The following is a 24,075-nucleotide window of genomic DNA, read 5'->3' as shown; positions in this document are numbered from 1 at the left end:
CACCCCATCCTCAGCACCAACAAGGCCAAGCAGTACCCAGAAGAGACCCCAGGGAAAAATGTAAAGGATTGGGGGAGGTCAGCTGTTCACAGGGTTTCTCAACCTCAGCACAAGTGGCATTTGGGGCCAGATAATTCTTTGTTGTAGGGGACTGTCCTGTGCATTGTGGATGTTTAGAAGCATCCCTGGCCTGTACCCACTAGATGCCAATAGCAGCCTCGCAGTTGTGACAACTTCAACGTCTCCAGATACTGTCAAACATCCCCTGGGTGGGCAGGGGCAAAATGGCCCTCGGTGGAGAACCTCTGCATTAAACGAACCGAGGGACCAATTGAGGGTTTGAGCTCAGTAGTGTCAGAAGGCTTTCAGGACCTCAGCTTTGTTACCCTGGTGTCTCCCCTCTACTCCCACCAGTGGGAGACCCCAAGCATGCTTCAACCCTCTCTCAGACAGATCTTCATTTCTGCCATTACAGAATTTATTTTGGATGGTGTGAGGAATCTTCTAGAGTCTAGAAATAGATGAGTCTACCTTCTCTGTTCCTGCCAGCAAATTTTCATGTGATGTCTAACATCTCACTGAAGTTTGTTCCCTGCAAGGCTGAACACTCTCCTCCCACCTGCCCCCACCCCTGCCTGGAGACAAGGCTGCCCAAGGTGTTGAAGGCAAAATCTATCCTGTGCCAGGCATGTCCAAGGAGATCCTTGTTTGAGCAAACATCCCTGCCAATCTGCTTAGCTTCAAAACCACAAGTCTGTCTGGTGACAGGGATTCAAAGAAAACACACCAAAGAGTGAAGTTTTCATTTCTTAGGGAGGGAAGAAGAGCCTCCAGGAATGATTTATTCATCCACCCACTGGAAATAAAGGCAGGGCTGTGATCACAGGAGGTATGTGCTGCTTGGTCTCAGGGGATTTGCCTCTGGTGGTATAGATTTGAGGTGGAGAAACTTCCTCAGTGAACTTTGTATCCACCGATGCAGGCAGGACCATGCATCACTTACTTTATCTAGAAGTCTCTATTCCCAATCCATAAAAAAGTCAGTTCTGAATACACCAAACTTTACGAATTTCATTTCCAAAATATCTCTGAACTGAGATCTTTTTTTTTTTCATCTCTACAATACCTGAGGCAGTTCAGGCTTCATCTTCATTAACTCACCTGAACCAATGTGACTGCCTCCTCACTTTTCTCTCTCCGTCAATCCATCTTCCACACAGACCACTAGAACAGCCTTTCTAACACTCAAAATGATACAACATTCAAATCCCTCCTCACCAGGGTGCCTAGGTGGCTCAGTTGGTTCATCATCCAACTCTTGATTTCAGCTTGGATCATGATCTCAGGGTCCTGAAATCAAGCCCTACATTGGGCTTCACTCTGGGAGCAGAGCTGCATAGGATTCTCTCTCTCCTTCTCCCTCTGCCCCTCCCCACACTTGCATGTGCACCACACTCTCTTTCCCTGTCTAAAAATAAAGAGAAGAGAAGAGAAGAGAAGAGAAGAGAAGAGAAGAGAAGAGAAGAGAAGAGAAAAGAGAAGGAAACAAAAGAAAAAAGGAAAAGACAAATACCATACTCCTCACCAAATACCATAAACAACATCTGAAATAAAAACAAAATTGTCAAGCTGGAAAAATAAAATGTACTTGCAACATTTGTAACAGATAAAACAAGATCTGTATTTCTCTGCATATGTAAAGAACTCTCACAAACCAATAAAATTGTTTTCAAAAATAGGCAAAGGAGGGGCGCCTGGGTGGCGCAGTCGATTAAGCGTCCGACTTCAGCCAGGTCACGATCTCGCGGTCCGTGAGGTCGAGCCCCGCGTCGGGCTCTGGGCTGATGGCTCAGAGCCTGGAGCCTGTTTCCGATTCTGTGTCTCCCTCTCTCTCTGCCCCTCCCCCGTTCATGCTCTGTCTCTCTCTGTCCCAAAAATTAAAAAAAAAAAAAAAAAAACTAAAAAAAAAAAATAGGCAAAGGATACAATGAGGCAATATATTAAAAATGAGTTTTAAAATAAAAGTATGGAAAATATGCAAACCTTATTTGCAACTGAGGGTCACAAATAAAACTATTTTTTTAAATCTTAGATTAGCAAAGATTTAAAAGGTTGTGAATACACAGTGTTGGCAAAAAGTCTTGGAAATGGGAGCTCTCATACTGGTTGGGAGGGTAAGTTTGTCTACAATTTGTCAGAGGCATTTTTCCTATACTGTATTAGTTTTCTACTGCAACATAATTAGTCACCAAAAATTTATCAGCTTAAAACAGCACGTATTAACAGGCATTTATTACCTTATAGATGCAGTAGGTTAGAAGTTCAGGGAGGGCTTAGTTTCTCTACTCTGCTCAGGGTCTCCCAAGGCTACAAGTGAAAGTGTATACCAGGGCTGGGATCTCATCTGAGGCTAAGGGTCCTTGACAAGCTCATATGATTATTGACAAAATTCCTTTCATTGGAGCTATAGACTCAAGGTAGCTTAATTCTTTAAGGCCAGCAGGACAGACAGCCTCTGAATTCTACTCCCTCTATAAAAGGTCTCACCTGATTGGGTCAAGGTCACTCAATAATCTCTCTTTTGATTAACTTAAAGTAAATTAATTAGATATCTTCATTATAGCTGCAAAATTCCCTCACTTGTGCCATACAATGTAACATCACAGGAACGAAACCCCATCATCACCTTTGCCACACTCTACTGGTTAGAAGCGATCACAGGTCCCACCCACACTCAAGGGAAGTTAATTAGATAGAGACATAGGTCATCATGTGATAATTCTGTCAACCACATATACAGACCCAAAAGTAAAATGTTCACATTTTTTGTCATAGCAATGTCACTTTGGAACTTTATACCAAAGAAATAAGTGGACTGTAGCACATATATGCTCAGACAAACCTTTTCATCATTCTGCTGAAGTTAAAATATCCATAAATATGAGATTAGCCATATAATTTAGTATGCATCTATGTGGGATATCACTCAAAGGAACTTCCCTTTGGATTAATTTAGGGTCATACAGATGTTATAATACACGGTTATATCCTATAGATATTAAAAAATAACACAGTATTCAAAACACATTTAAATTTTTTTTTTCAACTTTTTTATTTATTTTTGGGACAGAGAGAGACAGAGCATGAACGGGGGAGGGGCAGAGAGAGAGGGAGACACAGAATCGGAAACAGGCTCCAGGCTCTGAGCCATCAGCCCAGAGCCCGACGCGGGGCTCGAACTCCCGGACCGTGAGATCGTGACCTGGCTGAAGTCGGACGCTTAACCGACTGCGCCACCCAGGCGCCCCAAAACACATTTAAATAAAAAGAGAGCTATAAGGTATTAAGTGGGCAAAGTAGGTTAAAGACATATGGGGGGTGTATAATACCCCCCCACACACCACACATATATTTATACTTATATCTAACTGTCTATATGAACATAAACTTCTAAAAGAACATACACACAACTGTTAGTAGAAGGCATCTATCTCTAGGTTATGGGAGTAGTAGGTGGTCTTTGTTTTACACTGGTTTTCATCTTTTAAAATTGTGTGAAATAGCTATGTATTCCTTTTAGCAAGAAAGAACAAGAGAGCTGTTTTTTTCTTTTCTTTTCTTTCTTTCTTCTTTTTTTTTTAACAGTTCTGTTGTTCTTTCTAATGCTATGGTACCCTTCGGTAAAGAAGAGTTGTGTACAAGGGGCTCCTGGGTGGCTCAGTTGGTTGAGCGTCCAACTTCAGCTTGGGTCATGATCTCGTGGTTCGTGGGTTCGAGCCCCGTGTCAGGCTTTGTGCCGACAGCTCAGAGCCTGGAGCCTGCTTCAGATTCTGTGTGTCTACCTCTCTCTCTGCCCTTCCCCTGCTCAGGCTCTCAGTACTAAAATAAACATTAAAAAAAAAAGTGTGTACAAAATAGTATAGCCAAGGGCGTTTCAAGTTTTGTAAGCCATAACTGTGAAGAAGAAAACTTGTTACGGAAGACACAAAATCGTAATAGTAGCTGGACAGAGGTTGAGACTATAGGAAACCTTTAGGCTTCTATTTTAGCTCTGTTTTCTGCATTTTCAATGTAACAAATAATATTTTCATAGTTTTTCAAATGAATCCCTGGTGAGAAAGGAACTATAGGCAGGGAAAAGAATAAGGCAAAAGGCCCTCTCTCACTTTTCTGCTGGTCCTGGTCAGGGCTTGCCTCTACCCTTTAAGCCCCACAGCATAGAACACAAAATTCCTTTAGCGGTTCAACACTGCCCTTTACTAAGGCTGCCTCCTCCATCAGCACCTTGTCTCAGTGACCTCTGTACCCATCACAGGGCCTGCCACACAAAGGGTACCAGGCTGTGCAGTCTGTTGGGTGTGGGACATGAGGACCCAGCACCAGGACAATGGCAAGACAGATACACAGGATGCAGAATGGACATAATTGGGGGAATATGGGGCTGGGGGTTCAAGGCAGGCAAGCACCGAAGGCAACTAACTCTGAAGGTCTGACTTGGGCATGGTGGCGATATCAGCCTTAATAAGGAGCAAACGTTTTTGAGGGAAAAGCAATGATGAATTCAAGTTTGGACACATTGGGTTTGAGGTCTATGAGTGACATCCAGGTGGAGACATTCCTGGAGTTGTCACAAAGGGCCTCTTATGTCACTCTCCTAGCTGTCACATACACATGGCTGACACTGCAAATCACAGGAACTTAACAGATGCAGGCCTCATGCATAAAATCCATCTATCCCTGCTCAAAGATGAAGTCCCGCCCCCCCCCCAAACCCCCTGCAGGATTCTATTACTCCCCAGAACCTGGAGGAAAAAAATGGCATGATAGAAGGGCTGGGTCACAACACGAGGCACCCCATGAGCTGAGTAACTTCCTGGGAAGCAAGAGCCAGCTTTTCTGCTTCCAGGGGGATGCTCACCTACATGGTTCCCCATCACAGTGTGCATGTTCTCCACCTGGCCTCCCAGGATTGTGCATCCTATCTGCACTCCCACCCTGGAAACCTTCCATGCAGAACTGGCTGCACACTTCACAAAGCTGTCCGTGACCTCCAAGACAGGCTATGATAGGAGACGACTAATCCCAACTAAAAATTACAATCGTCATTGAAGGATCCTAATAAGATGCCACCAAGCATTCATCCCAAGATGGCTCCCACAAACACCATCCCCTCGCCAAGCTCAAGTTCTGCCTGGTGTTCAACTTATTTGTAAAATGGCTGCCACCACCAGGTCCACCTGTAGTCCAGGACTCTCGTTGAGGCCACAGCCTGTTTCTGGAACTTGCCACATCATTCTTTGTGTTGTCTTCTCAGCCTCAAGCACCCTTCCTAGTGTAACCCAACTGGTCAAAGCCTCCATAGCCTTCAGGACTCCCCCTGAGTCATCATCTCTCCTGGGAAGCCATCTCTAACACGGTGGGTTTGGGGTCCCTCTGGCAAGGCACTACAGTGTACCTTTCTGTTTACAATTCTGCGTCTCCTGCAAAACTTTGGGTTCACAGAAGGCTGTGCCAGGTCTCCATGTGTTCCATCATCACAGGTGTCACAAAGTTAGAAAGAGCAAGTGGTAGTCGCTGCCCAGTTGAATGAGTTGCTCCCCGTAGTGGACTCTTTTCTTACTTACTCTAAACAGCACAAAGGGCCACCCCTTAGAATAAAGGACTGGGAGTCACCTCTGGCTCTTCCCTGCCCATTCCCCAACATGCAACCTGCCCTCCACAACGGTCCCTTTCATTTTCCCATTATATTATTCCAGTGGCCGCAATTCTCTGCTTGCAAATTATCATCCCTTCAGTACAAAAGCATCATCTACAAATTGCTTTATAGGCCATCAAGCATCAGCACGTGTCATGATTATGTGGGTGCTCATAAAATCCTAGTGCAATTCACAGGCCAGACACCATCTTCCCTATTTTCCCAGCGAGGAACTGAAGCTCAATCACCCCAGTTCAGATGAAAAGTGGTGGTTTCGACTGGAACTCGAGCCTTGAAATTCTCAGGCCTCAGCTCCTTGCAAGTTAACCTCCATTAAACAGACTTTTGTAGGTGTTAATTGCATATGCTTTACTCAGAAAGACAGAACCCTCTCAACTTTCTCCAGCATCTAGCTTGGGCCCTTGCAAACTTGTTCCATAAATCCCTGCTGAAATAATGAATAAATAAATGTCCCTTTTCATCATGGCTTTAGTTTTCTCATCTGTGAATGAGCATGTATAGGTGAGACAGTTCCCAAGGACCTCTCCAGAATACCCTTTCTGTAACTAGACCAGTTGTCGGGCCAATGTATGCGCTAGATTCAGTGCAGGGAGCAAGGACATCAGCCGTACCAGTTGTGACTAAGAAGCAACAACAAAAAAAAAATGAGTTGAGACCACTTATGAAAAGAATAATAAAAGCACACTTTCCTTGATGCTAGAAATAATAGAGGGCTCCCAGCTCCTTACCAGCTCTGCTTCTTGATGTCTTTGCCACCCCAGCGTCATTCATTCCTGCTTTGTCTGCAGCTCTTTTCTTGCGCAGAAATGTAATTTAGTGGGTGGCTTTTCCCACAACTCTGTGTCACTAACTCATCCATTTTCTTCTCTGCTTTTAAAGTTTATGTTCCTTTGACACACTTGCACATTACCACTCTCCTCCAAAGTCACATAGAATGGAGAGATTGCTTCTCAAAGCCCCCACAGGTCTTGAGAGAGAGAGAGAGAGAGAGAGAGACAGACAGACAGACAGACAGACAGACAGACAGAGGCAGACAGACAGACTGTGGGGTTTCCAAACAGACCTGTGCGCTACCAGATTGTTCTTAAGAATCCCAAGGAAGATTCTGCAACCTGCTGGGCGAGCTGCGGAATGATGATATTTACGATCAGAGTAGTCAACTCTTCTGATACAGCACTTACCCATGCCAGACACTGGTCTAACGGCTTTCATTTTACCTTCTTGACAACGCTGGGAGGGAGTTACTATTCATATTTCCATTTTACAGATGGAGGAACCAAGTCACAGAGAGGTTAAGAAATTTGGTACAGCACAAAGTTAAGAGAGGGTACAGCGAGGCTTGGAACCCAGCCAGGGTGGTCCCAGAGTACATATTTTTCCTACTGTGCTATTCCTTTCTCCTAGAGTTACTTATGTTCCTCTTCCAGGCAGCCTTCCTGGCCACCTCCTAAACACCACCACTTATTAGATGATGATAGAGCAAGGAGTTTTAAAATTGGCTAGAACTGGTCTCCATCCCCAGCTGTCCCGAGATTACTCATTACGTGATCATAGGCAGATGGAGCAACATCTTTAAAGCCTTAACTTCTCCATTTGTGAAATGGAACAGATACTTATTTCTTGGCACCTTGGCAAACATTTAAGACCTGAGAGACAATAAATGTCCTGCACATGCTGAATGTGAAGGGACCCAAGGCAGAGCTGGAGAACAGCACGCTTGTGTCTGTTGTACATTTACACGACAACTCTTTATTGGGGGCCGGTCACATGCCATGCACTGTTGCAAGGGGCACTGCAGAAGTTCTTGTTCTTATGGGGTTTACTGTCTAATGATGTGTTATAGAAGATTAAAAAGTAAAGGCCACAAATGACACATACACAGTTTCAAGAGATCGGTGCAATGAAGAAAATAAACAGGATACACCAGAGAGATGGTAACGGGGAATGGCAGAAGGAAGAATGTTTTAGTCTGGCCTGGGAGATGGTATCTGAGCGGAGACCACAATGAGGATGCATCAGCCAGCCAACTGAAGATCTGGAGTGGGGAGAACATTCTACACAGAGAAACACAAATGCAATCAGGAGCACCTTGAAGAGTCTGAGGAAAAGAAATAAGGCCAGTCCAGCTGGAGCATAGTGCAAGACAAGGAGATGGGTTTTGAGAGGCAGGTGCAGCTAAATCATACTAGGCCCTGTGGGCCACCATCAGTGAGGGGTTGGGATTTTCTCCTAACGCAGTAAGAATTCCTATGAGATTTTAAGCAGGGGAGTGACATGATCTGGTTTATGCTTCAGAGCTTGTTCTGGATCAGATGCAGGGACTGGATAAAAGGGGAGTTGAGCAGGATACACTTAAAGGCAGAACCTAGAGATTGACGTAACTGTTAGATTTCAAACCTTTACTCACTAGGTGGAGAAGAATGGCAATTCTGGAGGAGTTTCCCAAGATGCCTTAGAGAGAGGAAACTGGAGCCAATGGTGAGTAATCACTCCCCACCCACCTTCCAGACCCCCTCCTCCATGGGTATCCAGCTCTTCTCAGCCCAGAGCTCCTAAGGGGAGTCCAGACTCAACAACTGCCACAGAACCAACATCTCCTTCCTTCTTCCTTCGTCTAACTGTAAAAACATACTTGCAAAAGCAAATCAAACAATAAGGGATTGCCATATAAATAAACCAAAAAGTAAGGAAACAGGACCCAAGTGTGTGTAAGCAATGCTTAGCTATCCAACACAAGGGATGCCTGGGCTGCAGGTGGCCTCAGGTGCACGTGGGGCCGAGTCAGTACTTCCTGCTGAAAATTGGATGGCCATGAGTCAACAACGTTGTAGTTGATCTGTCTCCCCCATTCTCCTCCCGCCTCTGCATTTTCTGGTCTTTTAAACAGTCATCTGGTGAGAACCCACACATTTTTATAATATTGTGTCTTCCCCTTTATCCTAGTTAATATGCAGGGTATGCCCAATTTTGATAGTCATCTGTTATTTTGATAACATCATTAATGTTGGGCCTGAAATGGAGAGGCTAAGCCACCCTTCTGAAAGTGGGGAATCTGGTTCATCTGGATCCTCAAAATAGTATGATTTAGGTTTAAATCTCATAAAAAATGAGTCGATAATATTCCAGGAGAATGCCTTAGTAGCAGGCTTCTTTCTCTTTCATCTCCTGAGAATGTTCTTTTCAAGCCACCACCAATGTGGGTGGTTACAGTGGTGGAACGGTAGGACTTGGGAGAACATGCTGGAAGGAGGTTCTCTCATTCTCATGCTTGTCTTATGCATACATCCACTAGGAGGAAGGTGGAGACGTTCGAGCCCCCAGTCCTCTGGGTCTAGGCACCCATCAGGGCCAGTGAACTCTCCTAAGGTCCTGAAAGCCAGACCATTTCTCTTCCTCATATGACTCACAAACACCAAAGTTTCCCAGCCACCAAAGAGGGGTAGAAGGGTACCCACAAACCAAGGTTGCTGCAGAAAATTTAAGATGCACTGAGTGAAAAACAAAACCCTGACAAGCAAATACACAGAAACTGAACTCCACCTCCCGTCTGCCCGTGTTTTCCCTTAGCTGGTGTCTTACAACATACCCCTTCTCCTCTTCCACCTGCAAGGTCTGGTCTGCCCGCACCCCTACTCGAGCCGCCGGTTTGGAAAAACGTCTGCAGCACACACATGCTATAAAGGATCCCATATGCTCAGAGTCACAAGGACACATAAAGGTCACAAAGTCCAGTCTCCCAGATGAAGCCCTCCAGGAAACAGCAGCTCCTCTTCTCGACATGTGAGAAGGAAAAGGAGGTGAGGAAGAGGCTGGGAGGGACACGAGGGCTCCACCCTTCTTTTTCTCCCAGGAATGCTTAGCTGAGTGGCTGTGACTAAACCTCCTTTAATACCATCACGTCACAGAGCTCCCTAACTGCATCATGAGTTGCCTGCCATGCCTGCACTGCTGTGGCTGGGGGAATGACATGGCAGTTCACCTAGGCTCCTCCTGAGGGTCAGCGAGCACTGAGAAGGAAGCTGCCACTTCAGGCACCCTAGACCAGGGGTTTGTGCTGTTCATAACAGGCAACCTCTCAGCAGGGGTGTCAGACACCAGCTATGGGGCTCCTGGCCGGCTGGAAGACAGTCAAGGTCAAGGAAGAAAGAGCATCTTAGAGCACCTGGCACTGAGGCTCATGTAAGGCATAGGTCTAGACAGAGGCCTAAGGAGTCCATTAAGAATCCAGTTATGAACTCATGGAACTCAGTAGCAAATTACCCACATAACCCAATTAAAGGATGGGCACAGGATCTGAACAGGCATTTTTCCAAAGAAGATATACAAATGGCCAATAGGTACATGAAAAGGCATTCGACATCACTAATCATCGAGGAAATGAAAATCAAAACCACAATGAGAGATGATCTCACACCTACTAGAATGGCTATTATCAAAATGACAACACTTAGCAAAGGATGGGGAAAAGGGAACCCTCTTGCACTATTGATAGGTTTATAAATTGGTACAGCCACTACAGAAAATATTATGGAGTTTCTCTAAGAAGTTAAAAAAGAACTACCATACAAGCTACAAATCCCACTTCTGGAAATACATCAAAGGAAATGAAATCATTGTCTCAAAGAAATATCTGTATTCTCATTTCATTGCAGTATTCGCGATAGCCAACAAATGGAAACAACCTAAGTGTCTGTAGACAGGTAGAATGGATAAAGAAAATATGAGAGAGATACATAATGGAATAATTATTCAGCCTTAATAAAGAAGGAAATGCTGCCATTTGCAACAACGTGGGTGGAGCTGGAGGATATTATGCTAAGTGAAAGAAGCCAGACAAAGAAAAACAACTACTACATGAACTCACTTATAAATGGGACTTTAAAAAAAATTTGTTTTTAATTAGAAAGTTGAACTCATAGAAACAGAGAGTAGAAATGGGTATGGTCAGGGGCTGGGGGAAAATAGGGAGAGGTTGGTAAAAGATACAAACTTTCAGTTGTAAAATAAAGCCTGAGGATCTAACTCAAACCACAGTAACTGTTGTTGGTAAAGCTGTATTGTGTGATTGAAATTTGCTTGGAGAGTAAAATTTAAGTGCTCTCACCAAAATAATTTTAAAAAGTAAATATGAGAGGGCCGCCTGGGTGGCTCAGTCGGTTAAGCGTCTGACTTTGGCTCAGGTCACGATCTCACAGTTCATGGGTTCAAGCCCCACATGGGTCTCTGTGCTGACAGCTCAGAGCCTGGAGCCTGCTTCGGATTCTGTGTCTCCCTCTCTCTCTCTCTGTTCCTCCCCACCTCATGCTCTGTCTCTCTCTCTCTCCTTCAAAAATAAATAAAAGCATTAAAAAAAATTTTTAAGTAAATATGTGAGATGATACATTAGATTATCTCAGAGACAATTCTTTCACAGTGTACGTATATCAAAACATCGTAATGAACACTTTAAATATATTATAATTTATTTGTCAATTATACCTCAATGAAGCTGGAAAAAAAAAAAAAGAATCCCTTTCCACCTGCTCTGGAGCCAGTGGTCAGAGCTAGGCCCCAGGGCTGAATCTGTTCTTGGGGTGGGGCTCCAGCCACTTTCCGCCTCAGGCCAAGGCTGACCCTCAGGACACAGCCTGCAGTGGGGGCAGGCAAAGAGAATCCAAGCCCAGGTGAGACCTAAGGACAGCTGACCTCCCAGGCCCAGTTCTGCTCATCAGGCTCTTGTCACTGCCGCACCCCCCCCTACCTTCCCCCCCGCCCTCCCTGCCAAAACACACTGGTATTAATTTACTCACTTCTCAGATATCTCTGCAGAAAGGTCAAGGGCTAGATGAGTAATCATGGTTGCACTAAACCCTGAGCCCAAACCATCGATTCTCAACCTCCGTTTTTGCAAATGTCTCACTGTCTTATCCAAATATGCTTCAGACCTTAGAGCAAAGAGTGTTCCAGGTAAGGTTTGTGAAGATTGACATAAAGGGTTGAGGCTTTCAGAAACTGGCACAAAGGAGTGGAGCAAACACTGACTTTGACTTCCCGGTCAGGAAGCACCCACGGAGGAGCTGTTCTGGGGAGGTGCGTGGACTCCAGGAAAGGGGTCTCTCCCCTCCTCTAGGCGCTCAGCACCTCCTGTATCAGTCCAGGGATCAGGAGTTCTCAGGCTCCAGGATGAATGAGAATAAACTGGAAAACATGCTCATTGTCCAGGTCCTGAGGCCCTGGTCCCCAGGAGTCTGATTCTATAGATGTGGTCCAAGAGTCACGAATCTCCACATGACCCAGATCCCCAGTGTAAGTGGGTCCTCAGATGCCTGTCATTCAACGTGTGGTTGGTAGGCTACCCACAACTGCAGCAAAGCATTAGGAATGCAGAGTTCAGGCTCACCCCAGACCTACAGGATCAGTCTATACTGAACAGGCTCCACAGGGTTCTCTGAGCACACTGAAGTTTGACAAGGGCTGACTCAGACCGCAATGTGAGTCACCTTGGCTCTTCTCTGGCACCTGATTTTCCCTGACTCTGTGACCCTCCCCCCCCCCCATACCGCTACCTCTGAGGGACCCCTTCCACCCAGTGATAAATACAGCTATCCCACTAGATCCAATCTCAGACTACCAGCACTGACATGATTGGGATGTGTCCCTGCAGAGTGGGGACCTCAGCACAGTCAATTGAAGAGCAAGAGAATCAGGATGGAAAAAAAAACGGAGGCTTCAGGCTTGCTGTCTTTCAGCAAAGGAAACAAACAATTCGATAATCATTTACCCAGCCAACATTTACTGAGCACCTGCTATGTGCCAGGCCCTGGGGAAATGAGGGAGCCATACACATTATGCCTTCTGGTTGATACATCTGTGATATAGAAAGCACGACCCCCAAATTACAAGTGATGAAAAAGAGGAGCCAAAAAGCTAAGGAACTGGCCCAAAGTTAAGAAATTCGAGCTGGGATTCCCCACCAGGTCTGCCTGATTTCAGATGCAGGGTCAGTACGGTGATGCTTGGACACAGGAAGGCAGTTAGAAGGGAGAATGTCAAACATTCATAGATCTATGTTGATTTTGCCATAAAGAAAGTTCAAGTAGCTCAGAAGAGGATGATCCCCAGGGGTGCCAGAACCCTCCAACACACAGGATGTTCATGAGCTTGTGATCCCTCCAGCTACCAAGTGTATGAGCCATCTGTCCAGCAGAACTGCATGTAATGATGGGCATCTTCTAGACCTGGGCTGCCCCATACTGTAACCAGCAGTCACATAAAGCTACTCAGTCCTTGAAATGTGCCCCTATGACTTGGAACTGAAGATTTAGTTTTATTTCACGCTGATTTGAATTGGAGTGGCCACTGGCTACCATAGTGGACAACACTGGATGGCAGGTCGCTAAGCTATCGCTTTTTGTTCTACTCCATCTAACAGGATTAACAGGAATGTGTAGAAAAGGAGTTGACGGGAGCAGCAGAGCTTCTGGAGGAACCCGAGGGTGGCTGCTTCTCTTCCCAACCCCCGAGTAGGGCAGTCAGTTGAACAGACCGTGTTTCCAGTGGGAATGAGTGCCCCTAAAAGGGCGAAGATGGGCTCCTGGGGGTGAAAAAAATCTTACTCTTTCTATATGTGAAGTGCAGATACATATAACAGCATACTAATATTGATAGGGAATCAAGGAAAAAAAATTTTAAAGGTTCCCAGCAGAAGGGAGTCAATGCTCTTAATAAGATTGAGAAACACCAAAGCATGAAAGCCAAGTGTCATCACAGCACAAAAAGAGGCTTTCTGCTCTCACACCCAACGTGATCAGCTTGTCTGCTGCACATGGTCACTGAACACGACCCGGGGGGTGGTTTCCATGTTTTCTCCCGTGCAGTGTCCTCCATGGAGAAGCTGTGTTTGGTTGGCACCGCATTTCCATCAGATGGCGCCAGTCACTCTGAATTAAAAGTGGTCCAGGGCACACCCAGGTTCATAGCGTCATCCGGAGAGAGGAACCTGAGTGTTGATAATGAATGATAAGCAAATGTGGTATACCCATACCGTGGAATATTATTTGGCCTTAAAAAAGGAAGGAAAATTGTGACACAGGCTACGATATGGAGAAACCACGAGGGCATTAAGTCAAACAAGCTCGTTAGAAAAGAATGAACAGTGCAGTGTGCTGCTTGTGTGAAGTCCCCAGAACAGGAAAATTCACAGAAGCAGACAGTAGAAGGGAAGCAGAATGAGGAGTTGTTGTTTACAGACCACAGAGTTTCAGTTTTGCAAAACGACAAGAGTTTTGCAGATGGAGGAGTAACAATATCAATGGAGTTAACGGTGCTGAACTCTACATTTAAAAGCAGCGAATACAGTAAATTTTATGTTATATGTATTTTACCCAAAATTTTTTTTTTAAATGGGAAGGGGGAAAAAAAAAGTAGCTCTGAGCAGCCTTTATGTAAAAGTCAGATCTCGGAATTGAAGGTTATAACTGAGCCACCAACCACGGGTGGGATGAATGTCCAGACTGTACAGACATATATTGTTTTGTCTGCCTATGCTGAGACTCGATCTGAGCAGAACTTTGAGAGAGGCCACCTTGAACCGTGGATTTTTTTTTTACCACTCGTTAATGACAACTCTTACACTTGGAGCAACAAGAAAACACTTCCTGAACACACAAAAATAAGATAAAGTAAGTAAAACCCGAATGACAGAGATTATGGGTGTATGAGATTACATCTCTTCACAGAGATTATGGGTGAAGAGCATGAGGGTGTTGGAGGTGGAAAAAGGGGTAAGTGACGTGGATCAGGGAAAGTAGGGAGACCTGAGCTTGGGCGGGGGGATCTGTAAGTGCTTGCTTTTGCTGCTGAGTCCTCGTCATCATCACAAGCCTGGAGGACTGGAGGGGCCGGCCCCCACTCTGCCCTGCAGACCCTCACCCTTGGTGCAGGTGCTGATGCTAATTGTAGCATCTTCACTTGTACCTGGAAGCAATGACAATGAATGTGTGTGGGATGTGCCACAGCTGGCAGGGCATCTTCACATGCCTCCCCCTCTCGTGGTGAAAACTCTATACCCTGGTGGGATTACTATCTCCACTTATTTTACAGGAGAAGAAACTGAGACTTGGCAGTAAAGCTGTCTATCCAAGGGCTATACCGAAGGTAGACTCATACCCAAATCCCGGACTCCCAAGTCCCAAACTATGCTTTTGGCACCTGATGGCCTCATGTGCCTCTGGAATGAGCGAGTCCTCAATGGCCCCAGCTGTAGAGCCCCATGTATCATAAGCAGCCTTAGCCACTGCCTCAGTCCCCTTGTCTGATGAACATGCATCATGATGGCAACCTAATAAAGGGACTGTTGTTAAGAAGGATTAATTCATTAACGAATATGAGGCCCCTGGAAAGCCAGAGCATGATATAAATACCCATGTTGTCAGCTTTCCTCTCCACTGCAGATGAAAAAGACCATAGTCCCCCCATTGTCCTTGGATAATAGCTTTGATTTGGTGCAGGGTGGGAGGAAAGGAGACTCCGTCTGGGGATACACAATGCTGGGCTGTTTCCCACAGTGTAGGCTGGGGAAGGAAGATGGGGGCTGGGGCTTAAGTCTTTTCCAGAGAGCTCTGTGTGTTTGCTCCTGATCATCTCTCTACACCATCCCCACTAGACTCCATCTCTCTCGCTCTTGGTCTGACCCTTGCCCTAGAAAGGACACCCTTAGAGTGACTTCTCGTGTGAAACTAAGATTTTCCTCCTGGGAGTGTATCTGCATAACCAGTTCATACTTTGTAGACCATGCTCGAAGTGACCAAGGGACCAGGTGGCCAACATCAGAGCTCAGATGGTATATTCCAGTTTCCTATTGTTACATAGCTGCCATGGTCCATTCTGGCTGCTAGAACAAAATACCACAGGCTAGGTGGCTTAAACAGCAGACGTTTATTGTCTCATCATTTTTGAGGCTGGCAGTCAGATCAGGGTGCCAGCATGGTCGGGCTCTGGTGAGGACTCTTTCCCTGGCTTTCAGACAGCTAACTGCTCATTGTGGGCCCACATGGCCTTGCCTCAGTGCATGCACAGATCTCTCTTCCTCTTCTTATAAGGGCACTAATCCCTTCCTGGGGACTCATCCTCATGACCTCGTTTCCTGATTACCTCGTTAAAGCCCCACCTCTGAACATCATCATATTGGGGGTTACACTCAGTCCCTAGCAAGAGTAAACATTCTAAAACACAGTAGCATCAAACAGCTTACTATGCTCATGGATTCTGTCTGTCAGGAATTGAGGCAGGGTGCAGCAGGGATGTCTTGCTCTGCTGTATAATGTCTGGAACATCATCAACTGGTTAGTCTGGAACAGCCAGAGGAGACTTGCATGGCTGAGGGTTGGAGCAGGAAGAATGTGTCTCCAACCTTCTTCGCTCACATCTCTGGCCCCTGGGCTGAGCCAGCTGAAAGTCAGCTCAGCCGAAGAGGTCACCTAGTAGCACTGACCTGTACCCTTACTATGTCATCTGGACTTCTCTTTGCAGAAAGGGGAAGTTCTGAGCAAGAGTGTCTCCAGAAGGGCGAGGGTCCCAAGAGATCATCCTCAAAAGTTACCTCATCCCTGCTTTTCTCAAGGGGGAGGAGAAGTCACAGGTACACCCAGATTCCAAGGAAGGGAACAGAAACTAGTTCCAATGGGAGGAACACCAGAGAACTTGGGGCCATGTTTTAAAACCACCATAGGGAAAGACGTCAGAGTCTGGTACCAGACCTGAGAATTGAGTATCACAGTTCCAGACCAGATGCCTGCCTCCAGTCCTCATGGGGGAGGTAATTTAGAACACTCCAGTACTTGAATAGTGGTGTTCTTACTCTCCTGAAGCGTAAGAGAAAGAGGTTCTCCAAATTACAGGATCCTTGAGAGACCTAGGTCCGCGCCTTTATTTTACCAAAGAGGAATCCGAGCCCGAGAGGTCACTTGACATAACCTGTGCCAGGGGGCCGCTGAGTGACACTGCCAGTGTTCAAAAAGGAGACTAGTGACTCCAAATCCAGTGCTCACCCTGTTCTCCTCAACTGCCGGATGCCATGGGGGCTGGAGCCACCAGTTTCTATCAAGGTAAGAAATTTATCTTCAGAGATGGGTAACCCACTGCAAAGCAGAACCTTCCAGTCACGCTCCCCCTAGGGAGAGGGAAAGGAGCAAGGGAGGCCAGGGGGTCTTACAGATGTGGGGTGGGGTGAGCTGTGGGTTGGCAGGCAAAGGTGAGAGGGTCGGCTCAGCCCCCCAGGGCAGGTCTCTGATGGGCAATTGGATAAACACATTTGGAGCAGGATGCGTGTGCAGCCGAGTGTGTGCACATTTTTAAATATACATTTCACATCCACATGCAGATCCCACTGACATGTGACAAATGTGCAGTGGCCTCCAGGAGCTGTTCTTCAAAGAGGCATTTATTCCATTTGACTCCAGGCATCCAAGCCTCAACAGATGCCAGGATTCCAATGGGCTGTGGGAAGCGGACTTCGATTACAACAGGAAGACCTGAGTTAGACAGCAGGAAGAACTTCTTTCTTTCTCTAGCACAATAGCTTTTTTTTTTTTTTCAACAGCTTTTTTGCACCATGGTATACAGATTCAATGCAGGCATTTAGATAAGTAAGAGTGCTTTCTGGAGGCGTCAAAAAGGGATCCAACTGATAGAAACTGGCATTTCAGCCTGTACCCCCAGATTTCCTGGAACACATTGATTCCACAGAAAGAGTGGTCCCCAGTGACACCTTTGACTCAAATGAAGGCCCAGTGTCTCTCTTGGAGGGCAGAGATTTTAACTAGTGTAACACAAAGACTTGAATTTGAAAAGTGGAGAACTGAGGCCCTGCCAACTTTCCCAAACTGGTCTGTGAGACAGGAAAGGGCTTACTAACTATTGTTCCCCTAAGTTACTAAGTTACCTGCTGTGCACCAGGTATTTTTCTTCTCCTTCTTTTGTGTGTGTGGGGGGCGGGGGAGGGGACGTGGAGGGAACACATTTATTGAAATATAATTAACATATTCTACAATTCACCCAAAGTGTACAATTCAATGATTTTTCATACATTCTCAGAGTTGGGCACCCATAATCACAATCAGTTGTAGAACCTTGTCATCCAAAGAGAACCCCCATACACTTTGGCAGTCTCCTCTCTGGTTCCCCCCAAATCCCCCAGCCCTAAGCAACCATGAGTCCACTTTGTGTCTCTACAGATTTGTGTATTCTGGACATTCCAAATGAATGGAATCTTATGATAGATGGTCTTTTGTGACTTGATCTTCACTTTAGCATGTTTTCAAGGTTCATCCACATTGCTGCATGTATCAGAATTTCATTCATTTTAACTTTTTTTTTTTTTTGAGAGAGAGACAGAGCATGAACAGGGGAGGGTCAGAGAGAGAGGGAGACACAGAATCTGAAACAGGCTCCAGGCTCTGAGCTGTCAGCACAGAGCCCGACGCGGGGCTCGAACTCACGGACCGTGAGATCATGACCTGAGCCGAAGTCGGACGCTTAACCGACCAAGCCACCCCGGCGCCCCGTGAATTTCATTCATTTTAAATAACAGTTATTTCTGTGTGTATATATACACATACACACATATATATACGTATATACATGTATATATACATTTATTTATTTATTTTACTTATTCATCAGCTGGTGGACATAGGGGTTGTTTTTGCTTTGGTGCTACTGTCACTAATAGTGCTATGAACATTCAGGTACAAGTTTTTCTGTGGACATGTTTTCATTTCTTTTGGGTATACACATAGGAGAATTGCTGGGTCACACGGTAACCCTACATTTAACCTTCCAAGGAACTTGGAAACTGTTTTCCAAAGTAGCTGCACCATTTGAAATGTGTCCCCCCAGTATATGAGGTCTCCAGTTCCTCCAACACGTTTGTATCTGTCTTTCTCATCAGAGCCATCAGTGTGCATGTGGACGCTCTCCTTACGGTATCCCACTTAATCTTCATGACATTGCTCTCGGGGCAGGGACCACCATCCCTGTGTACAGATCACAAAACTGAGTCTTCCAGAGGCCAGTTCAATTCCCAGTCCCTGTCATACTGCTGGTAAGGGGAAGTGAAAATTTGCTTTCAGGTCTACCCAATGCTCCTCCCACCATGGCCCTGCAGCCCCAGACAGCCCTCTCAGGCCAGTTATGCACCCCACCACCCATAGCCCTCTCTGCAGCTTTCTCTTTGTGCTCCAAATCTGCCTCATTGCTGAGATATTCAGTGATAGAAGCAACCAAACATTCTAGCCAAACTGTCCTTCCTCACTTAAGTCCAGAGACTGGCCATCCCCTCCTATCTGCATTCCTTCTGTTGAAGGTAGATAAGAGCCCAGGAGGCCAGGAAAAAAACCAACGTGCTTCTCTACCACCCTCCCCCCAACCCCCACAGGTGCTCAGTCCACCTCATTTAGGCAGACTTCCAGAATCAGCTCCGCTAAGCTGCAGGGGACTCGGTGGCCTTTTCATCCTCCTACTAAAATACATGAGACTCCTGTCTGGTCCACTAGTGGCTTCAGGAATCCCCATCCCGTGTCAGAGTCATAGGAAATCTTTCTTTAGTACAAGAAAATTTAAAAAATCTTTTTATGTTTATTTATTTATGTTTATTTATTTTTGACACACACACACACACACACACACAGCAGACGGGGGACAGAGAGAGGGAGACACAGAATCGGAAGCAGGCTCCAGGCTCCGATCTGTTAGCACAGAGCCTGATGTGGGGCTGGAACTAATGAACTGTGAGATCATGACCTGAGCAGAGGTCAGATGCTTAGCTGACTGAGCCACCCAGGTGCAACTAGCTCGAGAAATTTTAATGAACATGACCCCAAACCACCTGGCATCTCCTAAAACAGTTACCAAGACAGACTTTGGTGGTGGGGCACACCACACAGCCCCAGGGAGGCCAGTGGCCTGACCACTGCCCGCCCATCCCCCCACTCTCCCTGCCCTCCCCACCACACAGGAAGACAAATGATGCCGGGGGCCGTCAGGTGTGTTGTATTTATATGATTCCCATCGTTCCTTATTCTTCCTCCATTGTTCTCTGATGTATGACAAAACTCCCAATTTGTCAAATGCTTAACAGCAGTCAGGATAATCTATTCTCCACACATTCACAGAGCTTTTCATTTTGCACAACTGTCACCGAGAACAGTTTATGAATTTTCCATCATAAGGAATCCAAGAGGATGGGAGGGGGGATAAAAAGAAAAGTCATCCGCTATAACCCGCACCTCCTGTGAGTCACAGCCTTAACTCATTAGAGAGGAGGCAATCCAGCTTCTGAGGCCCCCACAGTATTACACAAATCGCGATTTGCACTTAAGCCCAAGCCCTGGGCATCCATCTCCTGAGTGCAGCTCTATGTATAAAACCCCTCCAGGGGATGTGTGAGGGAGAATCAGGCAGTGCCCTCCCTCCCAAGGGACCCTGCATTTAACGCTCAAAGGAGTTAGCCAGAGGGACTGTAGTCAAAAGCCCTCTACACCCCTGGCTGACCTTCAAGAGATTCTAATGCAATCCCCAGAGGCCCAAATCTTTTAAAAAAAATTATACATTGAAAAATGTACATTAGATCATGTGCAATAGCAAAAATCTAGAATCAACCTAAATTGCCAAAGAGAGGGATTAGTTAAATAAATGATGATAATGGAACACAGGTCACCACGGAAGTACTGTTTCCGTGGCACAGGAGTGTGGTGAGGATGTAACATTAACTAAAGTGAGCTTCAAAACTGTACCATGGTAGGACTCCAATTCAGTAAATGTATGCACAGATATGTATGCATGGGGGAAATAACAGACCAGATGGGTAGACGCCCTCAATGATAAACTCAAGAGATCATCTACTTTTTACAAAGATAATTATTTTCATACATTTTCCAAATTTTCTTTGATAAAAAGTTATTTCTTCAAAAAGTTGGTTTTGCCCAATGCGGTCTACTGAGGCACTCTTCCAGAAACTTTAAACTCGGCAGAAAGCAGCCAGTTGTACAGTAAACAGAATTTACAGCCCAATGGCTTTCTGACAGCGGGCACTTTTTCATTCACACTGGGTGACACCGCACTGAACAGCAGCTGTCCATAGGATTTTAATCACAGTAGCTTTTGAAACCACAACCCACTTTCCCCCTTATTTTATTCCATTAAAAAGCTGTCTCCCGAAGCTAATGAGCAAATTCTCTGAGTGCTGGAGCCTAGGAAATGCTGAATCACGGGGCAAATAGCCCATTAAATCCACATGAGTCAGACAGCCCTTTGAAGACTCCACAGCTCAGACAACTCGAAAGTCCCTCTAAGAACAGATTCGGATCTGTGGCTATCATATGTAAATGTAAGCCAATGCCTAACAAGATACGATTATTTGCAAATACCCTGGCTGTGATCTAAGCGGCCGCTCTAATTTGAGGAGTAACACGTTGATAACTTCAGCAAGAACCTGGAGGCTAAGATTAACCTTTGCAGGAACCTGCGGAAGATGGCTGAACTGTTCAGAGAAACAGATTCTATAAGCTACTCACAATTACTCACAATTACAACTGTAAGAGCTGGAAGAACATTTCAGCACCAGATACCTTAGTCTTTCCTTTTTCTAGATGTCCTCTCTCATTTTACCTTCTTTCCCCACCCATCCTGGACTCCTTGAGCTATCTCTTTCATAATGCTTTCAGAATGTACTCTTAAAATGTTTGTCTTAAGTCCTTCACAACCACTTGAAAGGCGGGAAATGAAAAGAACAAAAAAATCACCTTATCCCTTGTGTATCAGGTTGTTAGGGCTGCCATAACAAAATACTACAGACTGGCTATCTACAACAGTTCTGGAGGTCCAAAATCCAAGGTCAAGATGTCCACAGGGCTGGTTTCTTCTGAGGGCTGTGAAGGACAATCTGTCCCATGGCCTCTGTCCCAGCTGCTGCTGGCTCACTGGTAATCTCTGGCAGTCCGTGGCTTATAGAATCATCACCCAGATTTCTGCCTTCATCTTCACATGGCCTTCTCCCTGTGTGCCCAAGTCTGTGCCTAAATTTCCCATCTTTATAGAGACATGGTCACAATGGATTAGAGCCATCATGACCTCAACCTAATTATGTCTTCAAGGACCTTATTTCCAAATAAGGTCACATTCTGGTATCTGGGGGTTAGGACTTCAATGTATAAATCTGAGGGCTACAATTCAACCCATAACACCCTGTACCAACTCAACCGGCCATGCTCCAACTAGGCCACGGAGCTCTGCTCTAGAATCACACAATCCACAGACTGACCGCAGCCTTCCAATATCAGCTGAGCTAATTCTTCCCCACGTCCTGGCACCTCCCCTCCCTGTCTCCGCTGCTGCTTTCACAAGTTTTCACCATGCACCTGAATACTTCCTTACCCCAACATTAGGGCATGATCTTACCTCCCACTTCACAGAAGCAATAAGAGGCCATCCCAAAGAAATGTTCTGACACCCTTTCTTTCCTGGCACCCCTCCTTTCCTCCTTCTGCCCTGTCATAAAGCAAGGGCATTCCTCTTTCCTGGGCCCTGGATCCCTTGCCCTGTAGTCTTCTTGTATGAGAGGGGAAAAATAGGATAAAATAGGCAGAGAAGGAAAAGATTAGGACCAGAGGTACCTGGGTGGGGAAGGACGTCTTTTGGAACAATGCTGGGAGTGTCTGACCACAGCAACCCCCTCCCCCCATAAGTATAAGGTTCCTCTTATGAACACAACAGATACCACCTACACCTCCTCAGGCATCCCTCAGCAATTTGACCAAAGACCTGGCTATAAATAAGTAGTAGACCATAAAATGTATAACCCACAAGGAATGATATGGCCATAAACCACCCCTCATAAAATGGAAATGAGCCAATTAGGAATGGACAACCCAGAACCTAGAGCTATCAAGCCATTAGGTCGGACCTGAGAAGGAACAGGGGGAAAGTGGGGGGGGGGGGGGGTTCGACCAGTACCTTATAAAACAAGGACCCTTGCCTACAGTCATGTAGGGCTTTCACTTTTGAATGTCCCCTCTCGGTAAAGAGCTCTCCTATGATGGGAATGCAAGCTGGTGCAGCCACTCTGGAAAACAGTATAGAGGTTCCTCAAAAAACCAAAAATAGAACTGCCCTACAACCCAGCAATTGCACTACTAGGTATTTATCCAAGGGATACAGGTATGCTGTTTCAAAGGGACACATGCACCCCAATGTTTACAGCAGCACTATCAACAATAGCCAAAGCAGGGAAAGAGCCCAAATGCCCATTGATGGATGAATGGATAAAGAAGATGTGGTATATATATACAGTGGAGTATTACTCGGCAATCAAAAAGAGTGAAATCTTGCCATTTGCAACTACGTGGATGGAACTGGAGGGCATTATGCTAAGCAAAATTAGTCAGAGAAAGACAAATATCATATGACTTCACTCATATGAGAATTTTAAGAGACAAAACAGATGAACATAAGGGAAGGGAAACAAAAATAATATACAGGGAGGGGGCAAAGCATAACAGACTCATAAATATGGCAAACAAACTGAGGGTTACTGGAGGGGTTGGGGGGGGGGCTAAATGGGTAAGGGGCACTAAGGAATCTACTCCTGAAATTATTGTTGCACTATACGCTAACTAATTTGGATGTAAATTTAAAAAACTAAAACTTAAAAAAAATCGAAAAAAAAATAAACATTTAAAAAATAATGAATACCTTTATGCTCATCACAGATTTACCAGTTATTAATATTTTGCCATGTATCATCTTTTTTAAAGTTTTAAAACATTTCACCTTATGAGCACTGCAGTATGCATCAATGATGACTTAGTCTTTTAAACATAGCCACATTCCACTAACATTCTTAGCAAAATTAACAGCACTTCCTTAATATCACCTAATGGCTCAGTCCATATTAAAATTTCAGTTGCTTCAAAAAAAAAAAAAAAAGAGCTTTCCTACAAAACAACCCCGGGTACTAAGGTAAAAAATCATCCAACACTTGGGGGCCTTGCCACATCAATCACCCCCCACCCTCCACAGGCTTCCTCCCAAATTCCCAGCTGGGAATTGAAACAACCCCAACTCTTCTCTGTTGTAATGAGCAAAATCTCTAGTCTCTACATCGCTCTCTGGTATTGGCGAAACCCTCCCCTTTACCTCACAGGCTAATTAATTGAAAGAGTGAAATAAAGTGATCTCTACTTTTCTTGTCCTCAACTCTTTCCATCTGGTTTTTAACCTCACCTGTGTGTTGGAAATCCTCCTGCCAAGGACCCCTTCATGCTAAACTAAGGATTTCTTTTAATCCTTAAGGGACCACTCAGCAAGTTTAGAACACCAGGGAC

The 24,075-nt window shown here is 45.4% G+C and overlaps 1 protein-coding gene across 1 annotated transcript in view; it reads right to left on the bottom strand.

Moving 5' to 3' along the window:
- PTPRT (protein tyrosine phosphatase receptor type T) overlaps window positions 1-24,075 on the bottom strand; it is a 795,219-nt gene that overhangs the window by 534,217 nt on the left and 236,927 nt on the right. The window lies entirely within an intron of this gene.

This window comes from Prionailurus viverrinus, chromosome A3 (assembly GCF_022837055.1).
Source record: "Prionailurus viverrinus isolate Anna chromosome A3, UM_Priviv_1.0, whole genome shotgun sequence".
Classification (NCBI taxonomy): Eukaryota; Metazoa; Chordata; class Mammalia; order Carnivora; family Felidae; genus Prionailurus; species Prionailurus viverrinus.
Note: the sequence above shows the minus strand (reverse complement) of the source record. Positions and strands in the feature narration are given on the sequence as shown.